Below are 10,534 nucleotides of genomic sequence, written 5' to 3' on the forward strand. Positions count from 1 at the left end.
TGAAATGCACTATATTTAATATATTATTTATATTAGATCAAATTTTAATATTTTATTTTTCCTGTGTAACTGTCGGACTAACCCAAATCATTGTTCAAAAACTCCACTGTCTTAGCCAAGATATCGACCGAGTACACATACCGGAACTTATTCACGAGCTGATTTTCTATTAGTCTAATAAAACCCGTTTTTGAGTCTAGCTCGATTCAAACTCGGTTATACTCGGATTAAACATTAAAAGGTCTAAAAATGAATAAATGCTAAAATTATATTGAACCAATAAAATTATTTAATTATTTAAGAGTGTTACAAAATTTACTCATTCACCTCACTATGTAATATATAAATGCCCGATTTCGTATCAAATTAATGATTTTGACCTCCATTATGAAGTGTCAATAATATTTTTTCCGTTATCTAGGAGATGTATACAATAATGATAAGAATAAGAGTAATATATATTGTTGCGGTTGGTTTCATCTTTAAAGTAATTTTTGATTTTTATACTATACGTATATATTATAATAAATTAGTTTTAAAAGTTAACTTTTTAATATATTAGATTTTTCATCCGAGTACTCATTCCATGTACTCCGAGATTAAACTAATTAAATACTCTTGACTCGGTAAACTCACTAAATCAAACTTAATTAAACTGAATTATTTTTTTCAAAAAATAAAGACAAAAAAGTATAAAAAATATTTAATATTATAAAAAATATAAATCATAACAATTAATAATATGTGTGTGGGTGTGTTTGCTTAAATAACAAGTCGTGGCATTTTAAAATATTTATAATAAAACTAAAAAAACTACAATTAAAATATAGCCACATAAATAATATAAATCATCATTTTACTTACTCAATAGTTAAAGTTATAAAAAGAGAAAATGTGACTTATCCAATAAGAATTTTAAAGTAAACTTAAAAATTAAGTAGCACATGTGGCATGTGGTAGTGACATGAAATTTGTAAGTAGGAGGTGTAAAGTTCGATTCCTATCAAATGCACAAATTCTACTTCTTTTCAACAAAAAATGTGTAAGGACAAATGCCACATTAATTATATTTGGAATTCTTCTTCAAGACCCAATATAGACCAGGTTGTTCTAGACTCATAACAGACTAAAGACAACCCAAGTGGTCAAGGCCCATTAATTACACTTGAAATTCTTGTTCAAGGCCCAATACAGACCAGGTTGGTCTAGGCTCGTAACAGACAAAAGATATTCCAAGTGGTCAAGGCCCACTAACAGAGGTCGTCAAGGTCCAGTCTAGGCTCATAACAGACTAAAGGAAACCCAAGTGGTTAAGGCCCACTAACAGAGGTTGCCAAGGTCCACGAACATGAGCTGTTCACAAATTAGGCTCAATACAGATAGAAGATAAAAGACATGTGTCCAACACGGACACAAATTCCTACAAGGAAGGATCCAATATTCCTTCCCTTACCAGGATTCCTAATTACCATCTAAGACTCTGTTTGGAATTGCTGTTAAAAATTGTTGTGCTGTTAGAAAAAGTGTTGCTAAAAAAAGTGTTGTTGTAAAAATCAGATGACTGTTTGGTAATTTTTTTGATAAGTATATGTTTTGATGCAAAAAATAAAAAATAATAATGATTTTGGTAGGCTTTGATGGTGAAATCAGCATATGCTTCCCGCACCAGCTGAAAAGTGTTAGTCGCTAAACACGCGCTAATATTACACGCAAGTATACGAGTTCGCAAGTAATATAGAATCTTTTCTAGTTCGTTCCCACAGAGACTGTATTGGTTAACTAATTAATTCATGCACTTAAGCAACAATGTATGGTTATTATTTAATGCTAAGACGATAACAAATTGAGGTTGTTTATAACTAAGAATTAAGCTAACAATTATAACTACGAGAATAAGATTGATTATATTGAGACCCTATATGTCTATAGAATTTGACAACATAACGGTTTAAGCACAAGTTATCTATCTTGATTACACGGGGCAAGTAAGATGGTTAAAATTACCTACGAATCATGTATAACAATAACACATGAAACTGTGCTAGCATGACAAGTTCTAAATCCTTAAATTCACTATCACTTCATTAAGAAATAACACACTATCTTATAAGTTCGCGACGCTCATAAGACGAATACACACAACCAATACTAGGATATCAATCAACCACCACATACTAAGGTATCAAAATAATTTAACTAAAGAAATCCATAAATAAATCCGCTAGAACCCCACGATAACGATTAGCCCATGATCAGACTCATCATCAATGTGAGTTCCGATGAAAGCATGGTATACCAAACGTAGTCTTTATAACGAATAAATAAAACCAAGTACAAACAAGAGTAAAGGTTCACAAGTAAGAAAACTAGCATCCAAATACAACTTAAAACAAAGATTCATAAGTAAAAACAAGATCTTCTTTGCCTTCATTCAATTATGCTAAAACGGTCTTCTTACGGCTCTCCTTGCACTCCGGTATGTCTCTCTCATAAAAATGTTCTTATTTGAATATATATAGCAGCCCGTTGCAATCTGGAAGTCTCCCCACTTAGAATCGAATTAGAATCAAGATTCATATTTTCCGTACCGGCGCGGCCGCGTACTAACACAACGCGGGCGCGCCATCCTTCTCGAAAAAACTCAGATTTCATCTTTTTCCTACTGCTTCGAGCCGGCTTTCCATGAGCTTTTATTCCAACACCACCTTGACACCAAATTAGCATCAAAATAATGCTAATTCACCTGATTCACAGATTAATGCCTGAAATTTAAAAACACTAGAAAATACGTTAAAACACTTAACAACTTGAGTACAAATGCATCAATTCAAAGCTTATTAGAGCATTATAAAGTGTCATACATGCCACTCAACATACCCCCAAACTTGAATCGATGCTTGTCTTCAAGCATAAACAGACTCAAAGAACAAGAGAATAAAAATGCATGAATGCAACTAATATGAATGAAACGATCCCAATAGAATAACTAAACCAATCGACAAGCAACATATCAACAAATGCAGTTACTCGCATAAAGATCAATTAAATCATACAAATCAACTTACAAATTAGAGACGTGCGTGTGTGCAGATGCTTACAGATATACTATCGCAACTAGATCGATAATCATGACTCACTACTTATCAAGATAATCGTAAGTTTGTAAACAGAATAAAAGCTAGAGTCAAAATAACTTATAACACTTCAATTTTTTATATCGGAGTTTAACATGAATTCATGCTTTTATTCACAATAAAACAACATAAGTATGCTTAATTGATCGTGCAATGAGTGAGGTCCATAAAAGACTTATATAATAGTACCCATGTAGCGAACGTTAGGTTAGCGGGCCCCATACTATAAAAGCCTTAGGTCACTAGGCACAAAGTCCCCTAAGAACTTAACAGCTCGAGTACTAAAGAACCCACGCATGATCAATTATACATAACACTTATTTTTTTCTTGCTTTTTTTGTTTTTTTTTTCCTTTTTTTTTTCTTTCTTTTTTTCTTTCTTTTTCTTTTTCTACGAATTTTTAAATGAGTGTGTTTCGCTCCATCTCATCCAACCCTAGACTACTCATATAAATATAAGCCGGCTACTAGCCATTTGACACCTACCCACACAACTAGTAATGAACTCCAATTTCCTCCAATTTTTAAATATCCATGTCTTTTATTATTAAGAGAATATCCTAAATTCTAAATATAAACAAGCGATTAAACCTCGACAAAACAACAAACCATGATTATAATCTAGCACTCTAGCAACCTATAAGACTTAGTGAAATACAAGTGTCTCTAGCATGCAAATCAACTTAATACGACTTAACATCTCTAAAACATCACTACACTAGCATCAATATCACAAGTCAACTGGAAAAATTATCCCAGGGATCATGTTATAATGCAAATGCATGAAAACTATATGAACAAAATAACATAAAACTACCAAAAATAAATAAAAATAAAAAACTATATGGCAAAATATGCAAACTATATGAACTAAACTATCATGAACATGCAACTATATGAGACTCACACAAAAATATATTCCTTCAACTACTACCCCCAAACTTAAAATATTCACTGTCCTTAGTGAAGGTAATAGTAAGGAATCAGGCATACCTAATCAGAATCAGAATCCTCACCCTCAGCGGGTGGAGTGTCGGGTGTGTCTGGAGGTGGATACACAGAATCCTCACCAAAAATTGGCCACTGGATATCAACTCTGGTGGCTCTGAAAGCTGTCCCAAGTGCCTGGGGGAGATCACGTGCGAACCTGCTGTGGATGTCATGCATCGCATCCATTCTCCGTGCCAGACGCCTGTACTATGTCATACTTATCTTCGACGATTCATTCAATTGTGATGACTCTATCTCCTCACCCAATTGAGCTCTCTATCAAATGAATAACCCAACCCCTTAGGATCGGGCTTACCCCCATACCACTCCACCATGTGCAATATAATTGAACTATCAATGGCAGCACTAGGGAGCTGAAGTTATTCATGTGTGGCCCAACGAACACGAGCTGCCACATACAACCTCGTCACTATGGACGCGTAGGGTATAGAACCTGTAGTGCCCCCTCTCAAAAATTGCAGAATACCACGGTGAATAATCCTACTAATGTCCACATAATCACCCTTCAGAATACCCCACAATAAACGTGCTCGCTCTACCGTCACCTCATGCATATGGGACGATGGAAGAATATTAGCACAAATAAAGGCATTCCAAGCACGGGCAAATCTGTTCATACAAGAAGCAGGGAATGTGACATAATCAGTTGTGCCCCTCTTGAATTTTCACTGAGTCTTAGGCACACATAGAGTAGCAACAATCAAATCCAAGTCAAAATCCTCCGAAGTCTTATCATTTCAAATGGCTTGACCGGTTTTTTTCGTGGGCTGATTAATTACCCTCCTTATCGCTCCAACACTATACTCCACCTTCATCCCCCTAACCACCGTGAAACCATTCTTCTCCGCCCTCGCATTAGCATAAAACTCTCGCACAACACTCATAGGCACAACAGTGGGTTCCTCACAAAAAGAAACCCAACCCATCTCCTGAATCATCTCCAACAGCTGACCATCCTTCCTAGATGGCAGAAAACCTCGCTCCTTGATGATTGGCTTCGAAAGAAGCCTAGTATACTCCGCTTCAGCCTCGGGAGTAGAGAACCTTGGCCTTACACCACCCACACTTGATGAATCGGTGGTGCTGCTATCGACTTGTGTTCTTTGTCTCTTGGGTGCCATTGGAAGTGAGAAGAGAGAATAAGAGTTGTGTTTGAGAGAGAATTTATGTTTGAGAATTTATGAATTGGTGAAGAAGTGGTGTATGAGGTGTATGTATATATAGGTGGTGAAAAGAGAATTATATATGGAATAGAAGTGGGATTTGATTATGGAAATAATGGGAGTAATGGGTTTGATTTGGAGAGGGAATTATGGGATGTGGTGGAGTAAAATTTGGCTGGAAATTGATTTTGGAACAAAATTCCCATTTTTCCCCTTTAACTGCCTTTTATTTTTTTCTGAGTCAGGACCCGGCGCGGGCGCGCGCTGAAACAGCGCGGGTGTACGCTACTTCTGCCATATCGGCCCGGCCGTGCGCCATGTTTCTGTGAAATCAGCGCGGCCGGATGCTAGGACAGCGTGGGCGCGCCAAGCTTCTGAAGTGAGCCCTGAATTTTTTCTTGTTCTATTTTTTGTGATTTTCTCCTTTCTTCTTGCTTCCTCTACTTACTAATGTACAAAAAACTTGGGTTGCCTCCCAAGAGACGCTTCTTTTACGTCACTATCTTGACGTAGAATCTTGAGATCAAATGGACAATACAACGGCACTAACCACCTCGCGGTTTTCCGTGTCACCATAGTAATGCTTCAACCTCTGACCATTTACCTTGAATGCCTGGCCCGAATCATTCTCAAAAATTTCCACCGCTCCATGTGGAAACACGATTTTGAAAATAAACAGCCTTGACCATCTTGACTTCAACTTTCCGGGAAAAAGACGGAGACGAGAGTTGAACAAAAGAACTTGTTGCCCCGGCATAAATGATTTGAGTACTAAACCCTGATCGTGCCACCTCTTGACTTTCTCCTTATACATTTTGTTGTTCTCATAAGCTTGAAGTCGAAACTCGTCGAGTTCATTCAATTGAAGCATCCTCTTCTTTCCAGCCGCATCCAAGTCCAGATTCAACCTCTTTAAAGCCCAATATGCCTTATGCTCGAGCTCCACAGGCAAATGACACCCCTTACCATAAACCAACTGAAATGATGACATTCCCAATGCAGTCTTATATGCTGTTCTATAAGCCCAAATAGCTTCATCAAGCTTCAAAGACCAATATTTCCTTGATGGACACACAACCTTCTCTAAAATGCGCTTGATCTCTCTGTTAGACACCTCAGCTTGACCATTTGTCTGAGGATGATAAGCCGTAGCAATGCGATGATTCACATTATACCTTTTCATCATAGCAGTGAACTTGCGATTGCAAAAATGCGATCCCTCATCATTGATTATGACTCTTGGAGTTCCAAACCTTGTGAATATCTGCTTATGAAGAAAATTAAGCACCATTTTCGCATCGTTCGTTGGCAACGCCTTAACTTCAACCAATTTCAACATGCAATCAACTGCCAACAAGATATACTGATTATTACAAGATGAGACAAATGGCCCCATAAAGTCAATTCCCCAAACATCGAAGACCTCGACCTCGAGAAGCACATTAAGAGGCATCTCATCCCCCTTAGACATATTACCCACACGTTGACATCGATCACATTTCAAAATAAACTGGTGAGCATCTTTAAACAATGTCGGATAAAAGAAACCTGCTTGAAGAACACGAGCTGCTGTCTTTTCTCCACCATAATGTCCTCCATAAGCCGTTGAGTGGCAATCTCGCAAGATCCCCCCTGTTTCGCTGTAAGGAATACATCTCCTGATGATTTGGTCAGCTCCTTGACAAAAAAGAAATGCCTCATCCCACATATACCACTTCACTTTATGTAGAAACTTCTTCCTTTGAGCATAAGATAAGTCGAGAGGCATGATATTACTCACAAGGTAGTTCACAATGTTTGCAAACCACGGTTCTTCTTCTTGCACTCCAAATAGCTGCTCGTCGGGAAAATATTCATTTATCAATGTCTTATCCAATGAAGTAGCATTAAGATTCTCTAAACGTGAGAGATGATCAGCGACTTGATTTTCAGTTCTTGTTCTGTCCTTGATCTCTAGTTCAAATTCTTGAAGTAAAAGAACCCATCTAATCAATCTAGGCTTCGAGTCCTTCTTTGAGACTAAATATCGAATTGCAGCGTGATCAGTGAAAACTGTCACCTTAGTCCCAAGTAGATAAGATCGAAATTTCTCAAAACCATAGATAATAGCCAAAAGTTCTTTCTCCGTAGTAGTATAATTCAGGTTAGCACCATTTATGGTCTTACTAGCGTAGTAGACCCCATGAAATATGTTGTTCTTCCTCTTCCCAAGAACTGCTCTAACTGTATAGTCACTTGCATCGCATATCATCTCAAAAGGTTCTTTCCAATCAGGAGCAGTTATGACCGGTGCCGTGATTAAACTCTTCTTCAATATCTCAAAAGCTGCAAGGAACTCATCATCAAACTTGAAAGGAATGTCTTTCTCTAGTAAACTACACAATGGCTTTGAAATTTTCGAGAAGTCTTTGATGAAATGCCTGTAGAAACCCGCATGACCAAGAAAACTGCGAATTCTCTTAACATAAGTGGGTGGAGGAAGATTCTCAATGGCCCCCGCCTTGGCCTTGTCCACCTCTAGATCTTTACTAAAAACCTTGTGCCCGAGAATAATGCCCTGACGTACCATAAAGTGACATTTCTCCCAATTGAGAACCAGATTGGTCTCAACGCACCTCTTGAGAATGTGTCCAAGATTTTGCAAGCATTCATCAAAATAATCGCCAAAGACTGAGAAGTCATCCATGAACACCTCCATATTCTGGCTAATCATATCAGAAAAGATGGCCATCATGCATCTCTAAAATGTGGCTGGTGCACCCGACAGACCAAAAGAAACTCGTCTGAAGGCGAAAGTACCAAATAGATAAGTAAAGGTAGTTTTTTCATGATCTTCTAGAGTGATACAAATCTGATTGTAATCTGAATAACCATCCAAAAGATAATAGTACTCATGACCGGCCAACCTCTCAAGCATCTGATCAATGAAGGGCAAAGGGAAGTGATCCTTTCTAGTGGATTTGTTCAGCTTCCTGTATTCCATGCAAACTCTCCACCCCGTGACTGTTCTAGTAGGAATAAGCTCATTCCTCTCATTTTCTACCACAATAATACCACCTTTCTTTGGCACACATTGAACCGGGCATGAACTGTCAGAAATAGGGTAGATGATCCTTGCATCTAGCCACTTAAGAATTTCCTTCTTCACTACCTCCTTCATGATTGGATTGAGTCTTCTTTGCTGCTCGACCGTAGGCTTGCTACCTTCCTCTAACAGAATTTTATGCATGCAGTAAGAAGGGCTGATTCCCTTGAAATCTGCTATAGTCCATCCAATTGCCGATTTGAACTCTCTCAGAATCCTCAAAAGTTTTTCCTCATCACTACCTGAAAGGTCAGATGCAATAATAACAGGCAGAGTAGATGCATCACCTAAAAACGCATACTCAAATGCTCAGGTAAAGGCTTAAGCTCAAGAGTGGGAGCTTCCTCAATAGATGGCTTGAGGCATTTAGGAGCCTTGTTCAATTCCTCTATTCCAAGAGATTCAAAAGGCATATCTATCTTCCTCTTCCTTGGAGAAGCATTCAAATACTATAATTGTTCTTCATCTTCGTCATCTTCACTATTCGAATTCCCCAACAAGGATTTTTCTAAGACATCGGACCTTAGCAATTGATCAAGTTCCGATGTGACCACCGAATTGACCAACTCCACTTTTAAGCACTCCTCATTATCAGTAGGAAATTTCATAGCATTGAACACATTAAAAGTCACATCCTGATCCAAAACTCGCATTGTGAGCTCACCCTTCTACACATCTATCAAGGTTCGACCAGTCGCCAAGAAATGTCTCCCCAAGATTATCCTCCTCAAAATCAAGAATGACGAAATCAGCAGGGAAGATGAGTTTATCAACCTTGACCAAGACATCCTCCACAATACCTCGCGGATATGTAATAGAACGGTCGGCCAAGTGCAAGGTCATATAAGTCAGCTTTGGATCAGGCAAGTCCAATTGCTTGAAGGTTGAAAAATGCATCAGATTGATGTTAGCTCCCAAGTCACATAAGCATATGTCAAAAGACACTTTTCCAATAGTACACATAATAGTTAAGCTTCATGGATCTTTAAGCTTCGGAGGCAACTTCTGTTGCAGCACATCACTGCATTCCTCCATGAGAGCGACTGTCTCTAAATCATCTAGCTTCACCTTCCGAGAGAGAATACCTTTCATAAACTTTGCATAACTAGGCATCTGCTCAAGAGCCTCAGCGAAAGGTATGTTGATATGAAGTTTCTTGAAAACCTCCAAAAACTTCTCAAATTGCTTGTCCAGCTTTTTCTTCTACAGCCGCTTGGGAAAAGGCGGTGGAGGATATATCTGCTTCTCCCCTGTATTACCCTCAGTAGGAGTGTGCTCAACAATAGTCTTCCTTGGTTCCACTTCTACTTCCTGCTGCTCTACTTCTTTCTCAGCCTTAGCTTTTTCAGTCAACACTTGAGTTTGTTCGCGATTCGCAACCTTTCCAGACCTTAAAGTGATTGCCTTTACCTGCTCCTTAACTTCCCTCTTTCCTGACACTTCAGTATCACCAGGTAGTGTACCAGGATGACGATTTAGCAAGGCATTGGCAATTTTCCCAATTTGATTTTCCAAGGTCTTGATAGAAACGACTTGACTCTTGCACATAAGCTTCAACTCCTCTAATTTAGATTTTTCATTGGCTTGTTGCAGCTTGAGTTGTTGTCTTGGTGCATATTACGGTTGCTGAAAACCAGGGGGTTGTACTGCTTAGCTGGATATTGCTGATAAGGCTGTTGAACTGCATTCTGAGTGTTGCTCCAGCTGAAATTAGGATGATTGCGGTTGTTGGGATGATAGGTGGCTGACACTGGTTGCTGCGATCGCTGAAAGTTGCTCACAAACTGAGCTGATTCACTAGAAATTGAACACTAATCAGTCTCGTGGGCACCATCACAAAGCTCACAGACACTAGCGATTTGATTAACTCCATAATTAGCCAAAGTGTCCACCTTTATCGTCAAAGCCTTAAGTTGGGCAGCGATAGCAGTTGCTGCGTCCAACTCTAGAATTCCTGCGATTTTTCCCTGAGTCAGCCTCTGGGAAGGATTCTGGTACTCATTAGCAGCCATCAGTTTAATAAGTTCATAGGATTCATTGTAGCTTTTAGCCCACAAGGCTCCTCCTGATGCTACATCAAGCATGGGTCTAGAAGTAGCACCCAATCCATTGTAGAAACAGTTGATAATCATCCAATCAGGC

This window comes from Apium graveolens, chromosome 4, assembly GCF_009905375.1.
Source record: "Apium graveolens cultivar Ventura chromosome 4, ASM990537v1, whole genome shotgun sequence".
Classification (NCBI taxonomy): domain Eukaryota; kingdom Viridiplantae; phylum Streptophyta; class Magnoliopsida; order Apiales; family Apiaceae; genus Apium; species Apium graveolens.